Source organism: Stigmatopora nigra, chromosome 16, assembly GCF_051989575.1.
Source record: "Stigmatopora nigra isolate UIUO_SnigA chromosome 16, RoL_Snig_1.1, whole genome shotgun sequence".
Lineage (NCBI taxonomy): Eukaryota > Metazoa > Chordata > Actinopteri > Syngnathiformes > Syngnathidae > Stigmatopora > Stigmatopora nigra.
The window spans coordinates 917825-939278 of record NC_135523.1 but is presented as its reverse complement, the minus strand read 5'-3'; the positions used below and the strand labels follow the sequence as shown (position 1 = coordinate 939278).

Here is a 21454-nt window from a genome sequence, read left to right as displayed (position 1 = left end):
AGCAAAGTCCAGCTTGGGATAGGTTCATTAATAATTACACTTCTCTATAATTATCAATCACTGCAGGCAGACATCTTATTCAATTATTGACATTTATTTACATAATTAGCATCTCTGCTAAAGCCTTATAACAGTAGATACTTTTCAAGACTTCCTCCCGATCTCCAAAGTATCTCCTCAAACAGTAATTTTCGTACAGCTTTAAAGCCATAAATCAAAACAATTACAAGGTTATTGATTAATCCAACATGCGTAAGCAAAAACAACATATGTAACTATAAAAACAATTAAGGTATTTAACAATAATAGAAAGAGGAACACTATAAGAATGTTCCTGGAAGTGATTGATATCCATTTGCTGGTAGCAAGAGTCCTTGACTACTATTTGCTGCAAATTAGGTTCTCTTCGGACAATTGGAAGAATGATTTAACAAAGAAATGATTAAATACACACATATCTATAATAGTATTACAGAATAAACCCAACAGTTAGCAGGTGCAATAAGAACGGCCTATGACGGCATGGATTTTTCAGGTAATGATCTCCTGAGCGGAGAAATGTTTTCATTCCTCACCATGGTCGACGGCGGTAATTATTCGTAAACTCTCTCCCTCGCCTACGGGAGATTGACGGGAAAATAAAGGTTGTTGTTGTGATACCGGAGAGCGCTTGGAGTGCAATTAGAACAAATGTCAGACGTGTAAGAAGAAGGAAAAAAGGGCCGCTAATTGAAAACATAAAAAGATCCCTCAATTAACTCTGGAGGAGAATTATTCCTATTGTTCGGCAGTCGGCGGGAAAAAAAAACGGCCCAGGCGGCGGAGCCACCTCGGTGGGGAGTCGCACCCGAACACATCAAAAGCCGTAAACACCCCGCGTTGCGCCGTCAATAGACGCTAGGAAAAAGAGGCGCTAAATCACCCAAAGCCGAGTCTGTGGAGGAGATTATTTTCTGTTTTTTTTTCCAACCATTTTTTAACAATGTGTGTACTGAGCTGTTTTTTTCCAGCACACAATCAATGTGTTTTTTTTCTCGGCTCTAGGCAACAATAAACAATTTTAATCATGGTTAATAGGTGGAGTATTTTGGCCGTTCACTGCTATTTATCGCAAATGAGTTAATTAGCTTTTAATGAGCTTGTAATGCCACATATATGGAGGTACTATGTATCATAGTATATATAAATATACAGAGAAAATACATGTTTCCTTTTCATACACATTAAGTACTGCATAACCCACCCGTAAAGAGTATGGACATCATTTTTTGAGATAGTTAACATTTATGAAGTAGTATATTCAGTAGTAATAACTATGACTTACCTGTACTTTTGGCTATGTAGCATTTATATCGTAGCATCTTGAGATGACATCATTCTCCCATCCTTTCCGTTATTAAGTCAATCTTGTCATGCTAATCGTAGCCAGGTAGCATATTCGGCTTTTTGGGTGGCTCTGTTATAAAGAATGCAAATATTTAATGCTTTTTTTAACTTTAGTAGACTATGTTTTGAAACTTGAATGTTTCCTTCCTCCTGGTATAAAAGAGTACACATAATACATGGTTCCATGAGTACAAATTGGCCTTGTTGCCTGTTGAAATACGGTTATGGCGCTGGAAAGAGGCCTGTGTGCACTGTTGGTCCCCTGGGAGGAAGTGGCAGATGCACTACACGCACACCCCCCAGCAACCCACGCGCACGTACTTCCCGAGTAAAAAGCCAGGAGCTCTCCAAAGTGGCGTCTCAAGCCCAGCCAGAAAGCCAAGATGGGTAATCCCGAGAGGAGCTCCACGCCACCGCCGACTCGCCCCCAAATCCGGTTGGATCCTGACAACTGGAGGGAAGCAGCGGGATGGCGACGGTAGGGGGGGTAAGCACCCACCTTGGGGGTGCCGGTATAGCTTTGTGACCCCCTACCCAATAGGAATAGGCTTGTATTTAATTAAGCTAAAACTGTACGATGCTATTAAAAACTCACCTTTTTGACAGCATATTTGTATATTTTTTTTAATCTAGAATATTCAAGATAATCGAACACACTCGTTAAAAATGGAGTAATCAACTCGAGGGAACGACATAGTCGATATTTAAGCAAAAACTAAACCACTGGCAAAAACAACTGGAAGGCCTGATTTTTTGGGGGGTGGTATGGGTCCCTGACTAGCGATGTATAGAATATCGTCAGGAATAAACAACGTTTTTAGGACATTGGTGGGATTATTTCTGCAATCTGGCAACCCTTCTTTCGCCAGGAGAGAAATCCAAGTGTAAAGGCGGTCTTGACCTGCTTCCCATGATGCTTTGAGGCGAGACTACTACAGTTTCCGGGCGCCATCCCTCGGGAGATGAGAGGTTTTTCCCGGAGAAGACAAGTTGGCCCAAGTTTGTTGTCAAAACTTCATCCAAGGTGTCAATCCCAGTTGTAAGATTTATGGTCCATCTTCTAGGCAGCGTGGCATCTATTTTTAACAATTAGTAAATATTCCGTATGTTCCTTTTGTCCTGCAGGTTCTCCATGAATAATTTGGCCTGGAGAAAACTTCACCAGCGCAACAGCATCTCCACGGAGGAACACTTTGATCCTGACTGGCTTCTACAGCTAATCTATCTCCAAAGCCTGACGCCCAATTGCGTGTCAGTCAGCGGCTCGGTGGAGTGGATTGTCTTTTAGTTGCGGGCTAAAAAGACGCGGGAGTGCGTGTCTCAGGTGGGTTTTGTGCGTCAACCAATCCCATGTGAGTCTATATTGGAGAGGAGGATGGGGAGTCCAATTTAAAGCTGTAAATCTTGCGTCAGTCCAGGGAGAAAGATTAGAAGGATTGGCAAAGTTCTTGTCTTGTTTGTCAAAAGCTAGCTTGCGGCAACAGCGTGATGAAAGGTGATGGTTAGAATTCTCGCCCCTCAAGATAACACATGGGTACCCTACTTTGTAAGGCTAATTCTAGCCATGTAGCATGTAGACTCAATGATACTTCTGTCATATTTTGTAACCCATTTTCTTCTTCTTGTCTACTGTCAAAGTGGACATTCACCTAGTGGTGGCCTGTGGCAAAAAATAAATATCCAAAACATTTTGCTAGCACGAATACCGCTACAGAAGGTGATAGATGCCTTTGAATTAACATTTTTTCGTAGCATTTGGCAATACTAAATACCCAAAACGTTTAGCCGGGCACGGATGAGTTCAAAGGACGAAGAAAAAATCCAAATGTGAGTCCATTCTTCTTTCTTTTCTTCTATTAAACATTTTTGAAAAGACGCTGTTTATGCTAACGAATCAAATGTAGGCGGAGGAAGACAAGCGGCTACTTTGCAAATACACAATAAGTTACGGCAAAGTGAAAGAATACAAGTCGGAAAGGACATAAATATGCATGACGACTGGATGTGAATGTGGGAGGAGGTACGAGAGCGTGAACAACGGATGCGGCGTGCCAAAAAAGGTCACGGCCAATCACAGCGAATATAGTGGACGAGGACACTGGTTGGAATTCTTAGTTTATCTCGGGGGGGAATAAAAACTGAAGTGTGTCTTACCTGTGGCGAAGTGGTGTTGGCGTGGAGCCCGGAAGCCAAAAAGCGTGTCGCTGATACTTTTTCGGGAACGATGCAGATGTTGGATGCAAGTTGCTGAGACGATCTTCACCACTAGGGGGAAAATAAAGTTTATTTGTGAGTGGCTTTATGGAGCAAGAATTTATTCATATTGAAAATCAAACAGGGAAACGATAGGTTTTTTTAGGACTAAATGTCAAATATAGGCAGTTTTTTTTAGGACTAAATGTTTAAAGACAGTAAGGTTAACAAATATAGGCATTTTTTTTACTTGCAATAAATAATAGAATGTAAAGCAGTAAATATTCAGTTATTTTTAAGGTAAAAAATGGCTTTAGGATTCATTTTATTTGAATTTAAGGACGAAACATGAAGTTGAGACATGATTTGCTTTTGTGGGAAAGACAAGATGATGAAAACTGGTCATGGTTTGTCTCAGTTATGGTTTGCTAGGGGGCTTGAGTCGTTCCAGTGAGTTCCAAGTCAAAACAAGGCTGGTTTCCTTCTCAAAATCCAAAAGTTCTGGTTTTGGACCATGTTGTCTTCAGGCATGTGGTCTTTAAGACATTCCATCTTGACAAGTGGACTTCTCAGACTAGTCTTGAACATTTTGTCCTTAGAATTGTGGAGTCTGTTGAGCAAGCTTGTGTTGACTACTAATGATTTAATTTGTTCAGCAGCTTGACTCATCTCGGACGATAAATGATTCATTCCGCCAGGACTCGGGCTGATAAACATTTACTTATTCATCAAACATATTTATCTTTAATGCTCTCATTTGTTCCTTTCCTCACTCTGGTCCGATGGGGCCATCTTCAAGGGGGGGGGGAGGATCGGCGGCTTCGGGGTGGGCGCCGTCCATCCCAAGCTTTTAAAAGCAGATGCCCAAGTGGCAGAAAGTGAGTCTGGCCAGAGTGAATTTCCAATCCTGCGGGTTAATTTGGTGCTTTTCAGCTGCAATCGCCGTGTCTAAACATTCATGAGGCGAGCGGCGGCGGAGAGGATGAAGAAGAGGAGGAGGGAGGATGAAGACGAAGGGAGGGAGAGGGGAGGAGGAGGATGAAGAGCATCGAGGAAGGCAGTCAGTGCAGACGTAAGCCAGTCGCTGAGAGGAAGTGTGCGTCTTCTCCTGAAAACTACTTCATCTGGGAGTTGAGGACAAGCCGGGAGACCTGGGGTTGTCCTTCCAGGGAGACAAGTGGAAAGGTAGGACACAGTTTTTTGAGAAAGTGACGGGGGGTGATGGAATCCAGAGGGTTAGGCACCCCCGGGTTGAGGGGAAGGTTTACAATTTCAGGAGTGTCTTTGAGGAGAAAGATTTCATTGTGCGGTTGCTTGGTGAGGAATCGGGGTCGGTTTTGGATCGGGTTCGGCGTTGGACTGGTCCTTGTTGTTGGGAATAATTCGGGGTACGTTTGGGGATTGTGACTTTGGAGTCAATTGAAGTTTGAATTGAGAATTGAACTGAATCGGGAATGGATTTTAGCAAGCAGGGAAAATTTCCCTTTGCAATCCGGAGTTGAAAAGTAAATCCCGTAAAGAGCCACTCTGGAAAATGACTCCCAATCCAAGGCCAAATGACTCCCACTCATGTGTATTTTTAAATTGGTTATTAGGAAAGTGAATGGGATTTTTTAGTAGTTTTCCAATCCAGTCAACACCATAAACAGTCAAATATATGTATAAAATGTATTGGTACTTTTACCTTTTCAATTCACAAAGGTGGAATCCATAGTCGGATTGGTTGTCTGTCTTCAAGTGTTCTATGACTGACGGGCGACCAGTTGGGATGGTTTTCATTTGGTACCTAGCGACCCTGAAAAGGAGATGTGGTGTTGAAAATAAATCCATTTCAAAAAAAGCCACGACATTGATTTTCAACCTGATTTTGTCCAAACAAAAACAGCATGTTCATTAATCACAGCGTGCCTTATCTTGGATGAATAAAAAACTATTTTTTTTCAAAGTTGATGCAAAAAAAATGGAGGAAATGAAATTTGCACATTAGCATTATACACACTACGGAACCGCATTGTCATGAAATGTTGACAAAAACTGCGGAATTCCCACAAAGTTCAGCAATGGCGATTGGGCAGTTGGATTTGTAGTTTTTTATACTTTCACTACTTAAACTGTCCGCCATGTTGTTTTATTGTGTTGGGGTCCAGTCTACTCTTCGTAAATCCAAATGTTGGGAAATTGGAATCGTTGTTTTGAAGTGCCAAATTAAGGTAGAAGATGGATTATTTATTTAAAAGCAAAGTGGATGACCTGTTGGTGTCTTCTCAACTTGTATCTTCATTTTCTCTATTTTATTATCAATCTTACAAAATGTTTTGAAGTTTTTTTCGTTGGTTTCCATTCGTTTCAGTCGGTAAAAGTTGATGGAAGCAACTCCGATTTTTGGCGTATATTTTGGACTTTGTGGGGGTCACCGTAAACCTTGTGTTCAACAAAATCTGCCGCCGTCACGTTGTCTTCCTTTGATGCTGTTTTGTCACCGGACACCCCGGCGTGGTGTCGCGAATGTCGTCATGGCGATAGCGAATGAAACGCAACCTCATAGCTGGCTTTTTTTCGGGGCTTTGTAGAGAAGCTTTGAAGGCCGAGGATGGATCAACTTACCTCGGGGCTCGTGTTGCAACTCCAGCTCAACCCGAAACCACAAAAAAATCAAGAAAAAACTTGGCCAGAGTTTTGAAAGAAGGCCGACAAAAGCGTTCAGGTGCTTTGTTCGGACCTACAATCGGTCTGGTTATGAATGTGTGTCATTTGCAAAGTTCCAGGGGGGTGTTGGAGCGGCGCCAAAGTCCTCGGGGGTTCCGGTTTGAAGCGGTCGGCGTAGATTTTTGGCCGGCTTTGAGAAAGTAATCAGTGAGTCGGGGCCGGCTTCTATCGCAGTCCATAATTACGTGCAGTCATAGACACCGACCGGGACCTCCAACGTTGAATTAATTATGACTAATTCACTTCCCCATCCCAACAGGGGATGAAAATTAAAATGCTCTTACCTTTTAATGCAGGAATGGCGACTGGAATGCCAAAAAGAATGACTTCAAGTGACCTATCGACGATAAGGAAAAAACTGTCCATCCGTAAATCGATTGACTGTGGCAGCCAGTTTAACTTGAACTGGATGGATGTCCAATTTGTACAGAGATGATATGGCATAGAATAAATAAAGGTGCTAAAGGTGCTAAAGGTGCTACATTTCCATCCTTTCAGACAAATATAGTATTTTTTTTTCATCTAGCTTTATTTTCAAGTTTGGGAGTTGTCTATAATTTGCCTAATCGGCATTATTCTAATTTTACCTCGGCTTTGAAATCCTCGCTAGGATACCAACAGAGGTGTTGTTGTGCTACGTCCTCATTAGCATTTGTCTATTAACTTTTCCACAATGAAGCATTCCACGGCGTTTAAGCTTTATTTTTTTTTCTCCCGTGCCAGCAGGCGGGTCGCGACATCCCATAACCCCCCCCGTGGTTAATTTGTCTTAATTTGCGAGAGAGTCCAAGCGAAAGATGAAGCCGATTGCTTCTTCCTTTCCGTCTCCGGGAGGGTGCCGAGAGTCAATTAGAAAACTTAGATGGGTAAAGTTTGCTAAAGTTAGTAACGTTGATTACGTGCGCTTTCTGTTGTTTTTTTGCCAAGGGTTTCCCGGGCGGCGTAATCAGCTGGCTAATATGCGCGGCGGCCTTTATTTCGACAGTCGCATTAATCAAATGGTGCCGTTGAAGAAGAGGGGATGATTGGGACGATAAGTGGTGCGTGGCATCTCCACAGCCATGAAGGCTTTGGATGCCACGCCTCCATTACCGGGACAAACGGTAAATTTAGTACTTAGCGTTAGTTACAAATGTGGTGCGGGAAAAGTGGAGGATACACTTGAGACACATTTTGAAGGTCCTGATGTGGTCTTGGGAATTTTCTGATCGTGCCATAGTCATGGTTTCTGTCTTTTTAGGGTCATGGTTTTGGACTGAGTGTCTTGATTCTTGATTTGAGTCTTGGTCTTGAATCTCAGAAATCTTGATCTTGTCTCTTACAAATTTTGATCTTGTCTCTTACAAATTTTGATCTTGTCTCTTACAAATTTTGATCTTAAATCTCAGAAATCTGGATCTTGTCTCTCACAAATCTTGATCTTGAACTCGTTCAAGTGATTCCCTATTATGGGCTGTTTTTTGTTGAATCTTGGTAGTCTGAGCCATCCTTGTTTCTGTCTTGTTAGGGTCCGGTTTGGGGTTTGAATTGACCAAAATGTCTTGATTCTTGATTTCAGTCTTGGTCTTGACTCTCACAAATCTTGGTCTTGACCTCAGGGAATGGGTCGGTTTTTGTCAGGTCTCGATGGCGGTTGTATCCGACAAAATCTTTATTTTAATCGTGATCACTTTTGATATAAATCTTGATCTGATTCCAGTGTTGCCCAAATGTCTTGATCTCGACCCTAACTCGCCAAGTCCTCATTTTGGCCAAATCTTGATTAATTCTCGATCACATTTGGCCCAAGTACACGTTTCATAAAAACTAACTGGATCCAAAGTATGAATCTATTGTTGTAACCGTCCCAAAACTTTTCTAACAGAAGTATCAGAACGTCATTGAGGAAATTGCAGGCACGAGAAAGGACGGAGGGGAGGGATTAAAACTGGTCTGCCTTGTTGAAAATTGGCCGGCGAGAGAAACAAACGGCCGCCACTCGGCTTGATGGGAGCCATTCGTCAGGGAAGATTGAGGAGGCTTTGCGGAGATGGCCCACATCTCCATAAATCATCTTGACAATTGACTTGAACTGCAACAGCGCATGTAGGACGACCACCCCGCCAAAAAAATATCCACGTAATACTCACCCGGATGTTTGTCTTAGTACTTCGACTCATTTTTATTCGCCTCCATTGACGGAAATGGACGGCCTTCAGTGGAGATGATGAACTGGACATGATTTTTTGGGAGATATTTTGATTTTGACTGACTTGGATTTGATTTTGTAGGATTTTTGACGTTGGGACACTTTGCCTCAGGGTTGGACATGAGTTTGTTGTCAATGGCAGCGTGACTTCAAAAGGATTGGAACTGCTTGTGTCAGAAAACATTGACAAAATGGAGGTTGTCGCTGGAGGAAATGTATTTGGTCACGATGAAGAAAAAACATGGCTGTGAGATTCAATCAAAATTCGTCTTCGTGTAACACTGTCAGGATCATCTGTTAAATAATTTTAAAAATCAGCTGTCCCGGTGGTGGTGAGTGAGCGTTACCCCGTCACGGCGCCGCTAGCGGGACAACAAAAGACAACCGGTGTTCTTCGTCATCTGCGTCGAGAGATTTCAGCGCGCAAATAAACATGCTCCTCCTTTATCGGCGAAACCAGCGGGAGCCCAGAAAACCTCGCCGTTCCGATTTCACGGGCGCAAACAAACAGAGACGCACGCGGGGGCGCTTGCTGAGAAGAATGAATCCAGAGGGGAAGTGGGGGGTGACGTTTGCCGGCGTTGTTTTTTTTATAAACAAACTCAGAAGTGATTAAGTCTCGTCTGACATTTTGATCCCACCATAGCAAATCAGATAATAGCTTTGTGTTTTGTTTCAACTCAAAGCCCAGCCGATAAGCCGTTTGGGATCGAATGGGAGAGAACGGCGCCCCCTGCTGGTTTGTGTCAATTTCCTAATTAGTCTTTAACTGATTGGCGGCGTCTGTTTAGTTGCTGTTTAGCCCTGGCAAAAGTGAAAGTGTTAATTTACCACCCGTTAGTATGATCTGTCTTTGTGGGTCATTCCCGCTGCTTCTAGTCTTTGAAAAGGAGTTTTGTTACGAGGTCACGCGCTGAAAACGTGGTCAGATGTCTTTGCGGGGGATAAAAGAGAGACAGAGCGGGAGTCATGATGTCATCCGGGTCAAGAACATCAGGCAGAAAGCAGATGGAACACCCTCCAGTCCATTATCTCCTTTTGTCAAGGCTTCAGTTATGTCCTTGCTGACCTCGTGATTATTTTTTGACGGAAAATGTATATTAATACATGAATAAAAATGTTTGGTGTCTGCCGGGAGCTGGCATTTGGACTCTGCCAACTTTGTAAACAAACTAGAGTGTGAATTATTTTGGAAAAACCCAAGGAATCGGAGTCAAAGTCACCAGTTAGGGATTGTACAGTAATCCTTGGTATATTTGCGGTTAATTTAGACCAAAGATGGCCAAAATGAACGAAAAACTGCAAAGTAGGATCACCCCTATAATAACTAACACAATAATTTTCACAAGTACACAAGGAACATTATCAAAAAGTGTATATTTATTAAATATTACAGCTAGAAGCATATCAAAAGACTGTAATTTGTCATTTAAAGCTATTTTAAAGGTTTGACTTATACACACGGGCTATTTTTAAGCGAGAAAATATGGTAAAATCTAAATATAATGGATATAAAAATGAAAATACTGTACTCACAGATAAAATAGTTCCTCTCTGCTTGATTTCAATCACAAAAAAACAGGTTCATGGGAGTTTTAGTCCTTTATCTTTTTGTGGTCCATTGTCTTCGATATTGTAGGAATTACTGTTCAAGAATAAGAAAAAAACATGATTAGAAGATGCTTTTGCCACCTGGTAAACAATGTCAGGATTGGAAGTCATTCTACCATTTTGGGATTTACTTTTGGTATCAAATGGGATTTTTTTTATGGGCAAAAGAGTGAAAATCCACTCAGGATTCATGCTCTAGGCGACACTGGACTGACTGAACAAATGTGACAAGAACTCTAAATTTTTCAGCAATAGCCTGCAAATCCGTCTGGGGCGCCCAGAATGAAAGAGACCCCAAAAAAGACACAACCAAGGACAGGTATATTTGCAACGTTCACATCTCGGTCGGTCGTTCAAAATGGCCCACGGAATTGGCCGCTATCCGGCACGTACGGCGCAAAATCCGGCGCCGACGCCGCCTGGACGCGCTCTGATGTGATGCGTTCAAGCAGGGAGACAAAGTAGAATGTCTGCCAGGCGTTTGTTTGTTCTGTTGTAGAGTGAAGTAGAAGATGAAGAGAAGATGTCAGGATTGATAGCCAGCTTATCTAAACCTCATTGATTTTCACGTGTACTTTGTCGCCCCCGTCAACAGACTCGCCGGGAAGCTCGTCCGAGTGGATGAGACTGATGAGGAGAACGATGGGGAAGAAGGTGAAAAAAACAGGAAAAAAATAGAAAGAAAATCCAAATCTGTCCACCCACACAGCAAACACATTGGTCCTTGTTTAAACAAGGAGACGGCGAATCTCCTGGCAAAGACACGGAGGTGTTTGCGGAAAGACCACAGCACGTAATTGGCCCACGGATCCAACGGGGCGCCGTTTGACCCCGCCGGCCTATTTAAGGAATGTGTACGCCTACTGGAGGCTGAATGCCAGTTTTCTAAATGTTGTAAGCCGGCTAGCGCTAACGTGGACTGGAAGACTAGCTTGTTGATTCGTTGGTTTACAGAAGAGACGTTTTGGGATTCATTTTTTGGCTCCAGGATAAATTAAATTACTTTGATTGTATCTGACAGGTGTCTGATTCTTGGAAATTGTTTTTAAAAATGTTATTACAATTTAAGAAATAGTTATTGACATTCATGGTAGCTATCGTCCTCAATGGCGGCGAGGAAAGAGTTAGCGTCTACTACCGTTTATCTTTTCGTGGTTAAGTCTGATTTATAGCAGCGTTTCATCGGAAAAAGAAGGTTCTGGTAAATTTTGGAGCGTTTTGATTCCACCTAAATGGAAATGTGAAGACTTTTATCCTCGCCTGACATGAAAGTCATCAGTAAATCATCTTTAGCGGCGCCGCACCTCCTCTGCCAAGTGTCATTGTCACCCAGATCATGATGGCATCTTTTATTTTTTCACGCTGTGGAATCAAACGTTTTTTTTTTTTTTTTCTAGACGCAAACGTCCTCAATCTGCTTATCAATCTGATAAGCGCATGAATATTGCAACGACTGACGTTATTTTCATTGAGTCGTTACGGCGTTCCCGCACAAACCAGACCACGTTACGTCTGTCGGGGGGAATTTACGATGATGCGCTGGAAAATTAGGCAGGCCAACATTTCAAATGAAGGCGTTTATAACGAGTTATAACGGCTATAAAAAGCAAAATGCCACCGAAAAATCCAAATCCGATACACCAAAAAAGACAAACATTATGTTTATAGGACAATTTCAATAGAAGAAGATGAAATCAATGAATTTTTGTGTAAAAAATGGTGAGGATTAAGACTTGAATTCCATGTACATAAAGTGTAAAAGTCGATAGGTCCACTTACCGCATCGTAGATCAATCCCGGGCTAATTTAGCTAATTGTCGGCACTTGTTAGCGGCGTGAAATTCATCCCCGGGGTGCTTAGGGGGGGCGGGGATGTGGCGGCGGGTCGATGGTATCGGCGCGTGGATGTCGGCGTGTCTCGACACGCGTTTATCGCGATTCGACAGCCTGGAAGAGAAAGAGGGGGATACGTGTATTAGTCCTGTTGATGGATAGGGCAGATGCTCTAGCTACAGTTGTGGGATTATCCTCATTTAACTGTTGTTATTATTATATATTATATTGCTTTTTCCACAACAACAGATTTCCACTACAAATGCAAATGCTTCAGGGGTGCCGGTGCAAAGTAAAAAGAACCAAACTGGTACTTAAATTGAGTTTTGTGGTCTGTTAAACAGCAGGGATAACAAAGTGGGATTACCTGAAAAAATGTAGGAATTGGGATTTTTTTTAGGTGATAGGTTTATTAATTTAATTTATTAGTCACTGCAGGCAGAAACATTTACAATTTTATATTGGTGACAATTTGAGGGTCTTTTATTGATAAACATTGAAAATTGTAGTTAGGAAATGCTTAGCAAAAGGTTGATTTCTTTAATTTAATTGTTTTAGATTTTTATTGTGGTAACAAGGGAGTTATGGGAAATGGCTCTTATCTTAAGTAAATATTGTATGAGGTGATTTAAAAAGTATATCTTAGGTATTGAGTTATTTGGCTGTTATTTGGCATTGGGTTGTTATTATGGATGGCATTTTTGCATGTAATATGTGACCGTTCTTTTTGGTGTAGCGCCGTCAACGTTGGAACGGCATCCAATAAACAGTTAACGAAGTTCAGCTTTTGTGAGTAAATCGATACGAGACCCGAATAAAGCCTGGCCGATCAATTGTAGTACAAAAGCGCCGCCACGTTGACGCACCTGAGTTGGCAACCTCGTCCATTTTTTTTTCTATCCAGCCGTTCCAGTCATTAATGGAAGGCGAGTTCAAGAAGCCAGCGCCATTAAATGTAATTACATGTTCACTGTGCTCGCTGAAGATTATTTTTCTATTCTGGAAAGATTGCGAGATTCTCAGAGGGAGCTTTGGACTGGGATGACTCGGGTTTAGGGGTTGGAAATGTAGGGGTGCGGGCTGATTAGGGCCCAAAGCGTTTAGGAGGGGTGGTTTTAGGGGCGTGGCTGAGTGGGAAGAGAGTAGAAAAATATATAGGATGATGTAATTGGATTGGATAACTTTATTCATTGTGTATTCGGGAAATGTTGATGTCACTATAGCAAGAGGGTGAGAATACAGACACAGCAAAAACACATTTTAGGCATAAATAGATATGTAATAAGTAAGATAATAAAGAAATACATGAATAATATATATAACGAAATAGCCGTGTTGCTCATATATATACATATATATAGGGTGTCTCAAAAAATGTACTCACCTTTAGAATAAAATGTACTCTCTAAAAGTTTTCTGGTCATTCTAAAAGTAAGTACATTTTATTCTCAAAGTAAGTACATTTTTTGAGACACCCTGTATATAAATATACATACACATACATATATATAAGCACATATATACATACACATACATATATATAAGCACATATATACATACACATATATAAGCACATATATACATACATGTATATAAGCACATATATATATACACATACATATATATAAGCACATATATACATACACATACATATATAAGCACATATACATACACATACATATATATATAAGTACATATATACATACACATACATATATAAGCACATATATACATACAGAGATGTACATATATCCATAAAAACCAAATTGTGGTGTCAACAGTGTTAAAAGTTCGACTGGGCGCCGGTGAGGAAAAAATCCCTATCACCCCCAACTGTGTCTAGAGGGGCTTACTAGCAATTCCCACACCCCCTCAGCCTATTCGGGTAAGGGGCCGCTGACACCCATACACAGACCCTGTGGAAATTAGATTCCGCCTCTTGAAAATGTCCTGCAACAACCAGATAACACTTCATCCCGCCAAAATAAACCTAAAGGAAGGGAAGCCGACGGGTGTCGGTGATTGGACAGTTGCCGATGCCGAGTTGTGGCGACGCTGAAGGCCGTGGTGTTGTCGTCGTACATGTTGTCTTTGTCAAAAGTGGATGTGCAAGACTGAGGGTGTTAGCTCACTGTGACTCATGTTGCTTCTCATATTTTGCAGCTGGCAAGCTTTTCAATGATTCATTACATATGTTAACTCGTTGGCAAGCTGTCAAGTACATGTCAAAGCCACAGGTGGCGCTACAGCCAAAAAATCTAAGAAAAAAGGGTCAATTTCAACTAAAAACAATCATTTGAAACCAATTTGATAGAATTTCTAGGTTATTACTAGCATAGCATGGAGAGTCTTTTTTTGTGGGTCTACTTTTGGCCAAATTGCGTATCAAAATGACACCTTTTGTTCAATATATTTAGAAAAGCGGTCATGGAAATGTTCCAAATGGAAGCATTTTAATCAAAAAAGGCAGAATTACGAAATGGCTGACGGGCGCTCAAACTGCCATTTCATTTGGCATAAATGAATTTTGTCTTCTCATATGTTCAAGATGGATTTTCATTATAATTCTGACTCAGTGGCTTTTAATGTGCAATCATAAGAGAATTAAGCTTTTCATTTCAAGCGCTCATTTTGAAGGGTCATCCCGTCTCGGTCGAGGTCATCGTAGTCGGCCATTTGAACGGGAAAGAACCGGGAATGCTTCGTATTCCCGTAGCCACGGGGGAAGGGAAAGGTGCCGTGACGATTATCCCGACAGACTTGGGGGGGGGGGGGGCGTGGAAATAGTGATAATTACGTTTCTAGCTTTCTCCGCCGGTCGCGTTCATTGTCGTAATTAATTTCATTATTTCCGCCGCTGGCTGTTGAGAGCAGATTAGTTCTGTCGGAGTCGTGGGGATAAACACGGCGTAATTGCTTATTGCTCTCTGAGGCCGCCGCAGATTATAGCTAAGCTAATGAATGAGAAAATATCCAATCACCTCCGACTCCGTCCAGCCTCCGTCGAGCCTCCGCCCGCCGCTTTGTTTGCTCGCCTTTTGTTCCGCTTCACGGGAACTTCCACTTCTGACAAAAAAACTCTTTAAAGGGACGCCCCGTTGACCGAGGAGTCCAATCCGCTAAGGGACGGACAGAAGTATCCCTACTGGGAACCGGGAAGGAAACCAACATGTGTTGCCCGCCATTCTTGGCTACGAAGCTTTAGAATACTTGCTCTAAATTAGGCTCAATACAAAAATATGTTTCTATAAATTCAGATAGATACGTACTACGATTGGCTGGCGACCAGTTCCGGTTGTACCCCAAGTAGATTCCTGAAATAGTCTTCATTGGTTTACAAAATTTAGGAAAGTATCTGCTTCAGGAAATAAATCTTACTTGCCGTAATGAGATGATTGGAAATGAAACAGGACAGGTGACCAATCTCTTTTGCCTAAAACCAGATCCCCAAAAAATAACAAACTCAGTACAAAGACAAGTATAATTTGTACACGTACAAACCAAGTTTGTGAGAAGCATTAGCATCACAGTCTGGTTCCAGCCAAAGGGGAGTCTGGGATTTAAGCATCACAGTCTGGTCCTTGCCAAAAGGGAGTCTGGCACGTAAACGTCCCCCCCAATCTCAAGAAACAATCCACGTTCTGACTTTCCCGCCGTCAAGCAGAGGCAAGTCGGGCCGGCGTTCAGCCGAGCAGAAATTCCCTCTGATGGAGCGGAGGAGATCGACGGGGAAGGCCAACAATAATCGGGCGTGACAGCTGCGCATTAGCCTCGCATCGGGTAATCTGGCGCCCGTGCCGTGTGGCGTGTGTCGTCGTGGGTCTACCTGGACTTGAAGGCGGAGGACAGATTCCCAAATACGCCTTCCGGCTATTGACATTGTAAAAGGTTTATTCTGTACTAGGGTGACACACCCAGTTGACAAAAGTCTGTAAAAAGACCGGGAGGAATAAGATAAGATGACGATTGTAGCAAAAATATTATGAGATTCAAATAGGATGACAACTAGAGCAAAAATATTATGATAATCAAATTAAAATGAAGTGATTTCAGACGGAAAGAGTCATAAAAATGACAAGATTAAAGTGGGTATGTGATTTTTTTGAGGACACGCTTATCTAGGAGAGAACATCAGGTTTACACAAATCTCATAATCATACATTTCTGAAGAGCTTCGTGAATCCACTTTCAAGCACACTCCAGCTGGCACCCTAAGATTAGATATCACTCCAGACTTTGGCGTTTCCTCACCCATATCGCCACCCTCCCCAAAATGTCACTTCCGTGAGTAGAAAAGTGTCACATGACTCCGCCGTGCCCTGAAGAAATGAGTCACAAGTGTCTACCTCCCCCAAGGTAACCCATACTCACGGCCCTGGATGTGTCACATCCAGTCAGAGACCCCCAGGTGATTGGTCGGCAGTCAGTCAAGACATTTGGCCTAATTTTTAAGCTCTTGTCAGTAAGACAATGAATTAAATCATCACGATAGAGTAGTCAAATACAACAAAAAGCATCCTGTCACTGAGGTTGTTTCTGTCCTTGCATTATCTATAAAAACCTTTTTGAAAGACTAAATCACTCAGTCTACTAAAAAAGTCATTTCCTATTGCCGTGGATCAGTCAAGACCTCAAGGAAAACTTCCTGTGCTAGAGCAGTCAGGGTCAGAATCCGGTCAGGGAACCTTTTGACCATCCAGCCATGTTTTGCTATAAATAAAGACTTTGTATTGGTCGGATGTTTGGGTGGTGAAAGATGTTAACCTCTACTTGGATTGTTTGTTTACACACCTGGAATGAAGACACCTGAGTCTACCTGAATGCAAGGATTAGGATCAGATCAGGGACTGCAGTCGTTTCCTGTCCCCACGGTCAAAACGTACCCATAATAGAAAGGTTAAAAGACATTTAAAGGAAAGAATCTGATTAAAACGATTGCCATGTGGACAGTCAAGACAATGTGATTGTTTAAAACCCCCGTGAGGGAATTTCCGCCTGTGATCAGTGGTTCAGGACTAGTCCAAACACACACAAAGAAACACAAGAGACATTAATCTGCCGTCTTTCAGGTCAGACGCCAGCGCCGGTGGACGGACCCTAGCCGTATCGGCGTCCCCCCCCCCCCCCAACCCGGCTCGCATGCCTGACGTGTAACGGAGCGTGTGGAGCAGCCTTCTAATTGTTATTCTATTGACTCCAACGACGCATACGCAAGTGAGCGCGACCTGGACGCAAGATAGAGAGTCCATTCAAGGGAGGACGTTTTTATTCCGTGCCCAGGGGGAGGAGAATTTCCGATACAACAACTGTTTATTTATTTACTTAATGGATATGCTGTGACACGTGGCAAATATATCGCATGCTAAAATAGAGTGCCAGACATATTGCCGTGTAGTCCCAAGACAGACGGCTTGTCTGTCCCCCAAACACTAGCCATCAGCCATCCTGAAATTCGTCAAATGTGTGTATTATAATGTAAATATGAGTATTTCCTGACTTACCTTTACCTCTATTTACAAAATATCCCCTCCCACAAGTCACCCTAATAAGCATAAACAATAGAAGTACTTGTAAGTACCCTATACTAGTTTCTAGGGGTCTCTTAACTACAAATCACAAACCAATTCCATCCCAGTGCCTAGAATGTATTGGCTTGTAGCAAATGATGAAACTATCGTTAAATAAGACCCACAAAAGAGGTTTTAATTTAGCGTATGTTGTACTTCTTAAAGTAATAGGCTAAGAAAAAACACAATTGTATTATTAATCCAATTGGATGATTTCAAAAAGTGTTTTTTTTCTTCATTTTCGAGCCTTCTTTTAAGTTTGTAGGATCACAGTGCACTGCGTGAGCTGTTGTCTCTCAAAGACAAAAATGCTTGAGAGTTTGAATGACATCTCCATGGCGGAGGGGGACTGTAATCCTGCCCCCCTTCCCCCCGGACCTCACTTGTGTTTGCTGTCAGACTGAGTGAAGGCACTCGTGTGTTGAGTTGCAGGTTAATAAATATTGAATCGGCATCCATAATGGAGCCGCTCGCTGTGTTTGCCCGCCGTCAGTCGCAACACGTAGCGGCCCAGCGACTTCAAAAGTCACTTTGCTCACTCAGATGTAGCGGCGCAAGACGGGTCAAACCAGGAAAAGTCCTTCAAAACGTTCATTGGTTAAGATTCTGGACGTGGAATGCTGTGGCGTCTAATCATCTTCTTGCTTTGAATTCCAATGAGGTTATTCATTTGAAAAAGGGAGGTCGGCAGCGAATGGTTTGGGGTCATTGATCAAGATATTGCGATTATAGAAATGACTGTTGAATAACAAATTGCAGACAAAAAGAAGAAATGCCCAAGTCAAGAAAATTAAAAGCAGGATGAGTTTGTTTAAGTGAATTTATTTAGGTCAAAGAACATACAAAAAAGTTTTTGTGTGGGTTATATTCAAAGATACATTCATTTTCTACAGGTTGAAAATGGTGCATGGTACTCTAGTTTAGACACCCCTGAATTAAGCGCCAACCCAGTCACCCCCACTGCTCCTTACCCACCCCTGAACATGGATATTTAACATGACGGAGCGAAAGTCAGTACCCCGCCACAGATACACGATGAAAAGGTCACTGGGAGAAAGATGGTGAAAGAAACAGCTTGTCTGAGGCCAAGCCGCCCAGCAGGAAGTCACCGGACGGCGTTTAATGTCACGCTTCACTCTCCTGACCTTGTGCCAACTGCCGTGTCTCACAATTAAAGATTCTACCCACCAATTACACAAAAGGTTGCCATTTTGGCTCAGTACTGTGTTTCAGCTCTACAACAATGAGGAAAACTCCCTTTTAACTGGATTACACAAGTACTCATACCCTTGTACTTAAGTAAAAGTATCTCTACTTACCAACGCCTCTACATACAAAATATTCGGACGTAAAAAGAACATTTTGTCTCTGTAAATTAAAAAAATTCAAGTAATGAAATGCGTAATCTCATCGCTATCACCTGAAAAACACCAAAGCTGTCGTTGTTTTTCCTCCAGATAGACGCAGTATTTGTACTTGGTCACTTCCCACCGATGCAATTAGACATGAGAAGGTTTACGGGCCCCCACCAGACCACGGAGAAGCTCTTTGTACATCTCTGTGACGTTTTTTTAATGTGGAGCAGCGGGGCCAAGAGCTGAGCCGCTTATCTGAGGTGACACGGAGGCTTTACTTCCTCTCCCCCGTAACCTTCTTTCATGCCGACGACGCCTCGTGGCCACGGCGATACGAGACCGCCGAGTACTTCGCCCCCGTCTCCGAGTATTTCTCTTATTCGGGATTGCCACGGCAAAATCCAGTTTCCAATGTAGGGGTCTTTGGCCCGGAGCAAAGAGGACGAAAATGAGGGTTTCTTGGACCTTGGCGTCACGGTATGAATACATTTTTGCTTGCGCTAATATTATACATTAAACATCAGTGGCACTTAAGGACAATGCGGGCTTGTTTGCGGTCACGCTTTGCCGCCCTTCCTTATTGCATATTCATGTTTTAGCGCATTTGATGTGCATTTATTTAGCCCGGCGACAAGTGGCGTTTGTTCGTTAGAATCAAAACCAGCCGCACTCTTGTTAGATTACTGGAATGATTGAAGAAAAAATGTCCTCAGATGAGGTTGTTCACACGGATGGACGGGAGGTACATTCCTGACTGAAAGCTTCCCTCGGGTTTTTGGTTTTTAGGGCTTCAATGAGGGGCGGTTAAAGAAATGTAGTCAGTAGACCGCAGTGCCTGAAAAAGGACAATGAGATCCGCCGGGCCATGGAGAAGCCAGACTAAAAAGTGGCCTTTTAAAAACTTGGATTCGATCCTAAATCTCGACTGCGTAATTGGACTGGTTGGAGATGGACCAACGATTTTAAGTCAGGATGAGATGAAGGACTACACAATTGTAAAAGCAGTAAAAGGATTTTGATCTGTAAAATCTGGACTGAAATGGACTAATGTTATTTATGTGTGATGGTTGAAGAGAAAATTGTTGCCAATAACAAGTTTAAAATGATTATTTCTCGATACCAAAGAGCATATGTGATAGAAGAAATAGGACATGCTGCAAATGATCAATTATGAATGATTGTTTTTGAATATACAAGAACTTAAGACTTAATATTGACCTTAAAGTCTATGAAGTCTGGATTAAAGATTGACACCACAAGAAAAGGCAAGTACATCACAGAATAAGCACAAAAACATGACATGTTCAAGGAAAGAGAGGTCCCAGAATGTCTTCCCGTCAATCTGTGCTACATTCTAAGGTAAACACTTCCTATAAAAGGTAAATAAAGCCTGTGTTGGCTTAGACAAAAGCGCAAAGTACTCACGTGTTAGCAGTAGTTTCTCGGGGCGTCGCTCTTGTCATCTCACACCTTTTTGTTCATTTTTTTGTTGATCAAATATGCCAAGCAAAGCATTTGCAAAACGTCCCCCGTGAGCTCATTAGCTTAGCATGGTAGTGAGGGCGAGCTTCAAATCCCTGTAAAAGAAAAAGTTTTTTATTATTTTTGTGTTCTACTTTGAACAAAAAGAGCTTCAAACGCCCGCTTTTTCACCCAAATATGTTTTTTTTTGTAAACTTTATGGCCTCTGTTGACACAATGATTAAAGGAGGCACATTTATGTTGAATTTAGAGTACAATTTTGTCAAAATTAAAAGATATACTGATAGCAGGATATGATTTTTTGTTGAAAATCTGCTTTATGTCCATTGGCCCCTCCCAATAAGATTTGATTGGACGTTTAGTGGCATTAATGGCGGCCAATTAGCCACCCAAAAGGCTCTCACCTGGCAAAATGTCTTTGAAAGACAACTTGAATCCATTCCATCTTGGTCCAACACATCTTTTTTGTGCGACGGCAGGTCATTCTTTTCCATCTTTGTCCGCGTTCAATACCCGAGTCGATCCATCAGTGGGGCCCCCCCCTTCCTACGGAAGAAAAGAGGCCCCCCTCGCAGCGGCTTCCATCACAGTGGCGGCGCTGGGATAATCATTGGCAGAACAAATTGAAGCTAAAAGGCTTACGGCGCAGCTTTGAAAATCTGTTTTTGGTGTTGGGGGTGACGAGGCGGAGGGGCTGAAAAACAAGTCCCCGAGGGTCCCCCACACAAAAGCACAGATCCGCCGTAGAAATAGATTGTACGCAAGCGGCGTGGCGCCAACTCGACGACTTTGGTTCGGGGCTGATACACCAAATGGCGGATGGACACGCCGCTTTCACGCCTGCCGACCTGTCCGCCTTCGACTTAAAGGACGGCGTACGGCGGGTCACCTCCGAAGACTATAAAATAAAATGGGATGTTTAGGTTTCTGCAACTCAACAAAAAAGTTAGACAATGCATGCATAGGGAAGAACATTTCGGGTAATACATTAGAGAATTTCCTTCTTAAAATCTCTGCTCTATTTTTAAACAATTACTACTTCAATATATAACATTTCGGATAACACTTTAAAGAATTACCTTCTTAAGATGTCTCTGCCCCATTTTTTAAACAAGTACTACTTCAGTATATAA

General features: G+C 42.3%; 1 long non-coding RNA gene across 1 annotated transcript in view; it reads right to left on the bottom strand.

Annotated features, from left to right (window-relative positions):
• Positions 1 to 20418, bottom strand: part of LOC144209348 (uncharacterized) — a 31211-nt gene extending 10793 nt beyond the window's left edge. Inside the window, exons 1-6 of the long non-coding RNA XR_013329095.1 lie at positions 20265 to 20418; positions 11864 to 12031; positions 10010 to 10118; positions 5264 to 5374; positions 3541 to 3651; positions 1325 to 1456 (exon numbers count right to left, since the gene is read on the bottom strand). This is a non-coding gene — a long non-coding RNA (uncharacterized LOC144209348). The remainder of the gene's footprint in view (positions 1 to 1324; positions 1457 to 3540; positions 3652 to 5263; positions 5375 to 10009; positions 10119 to 11863; positions 12032 to 20264) is intronic.
• Between the last annotated feature and the right edge of the window lie 1036 nt (positions 20419 to 21454).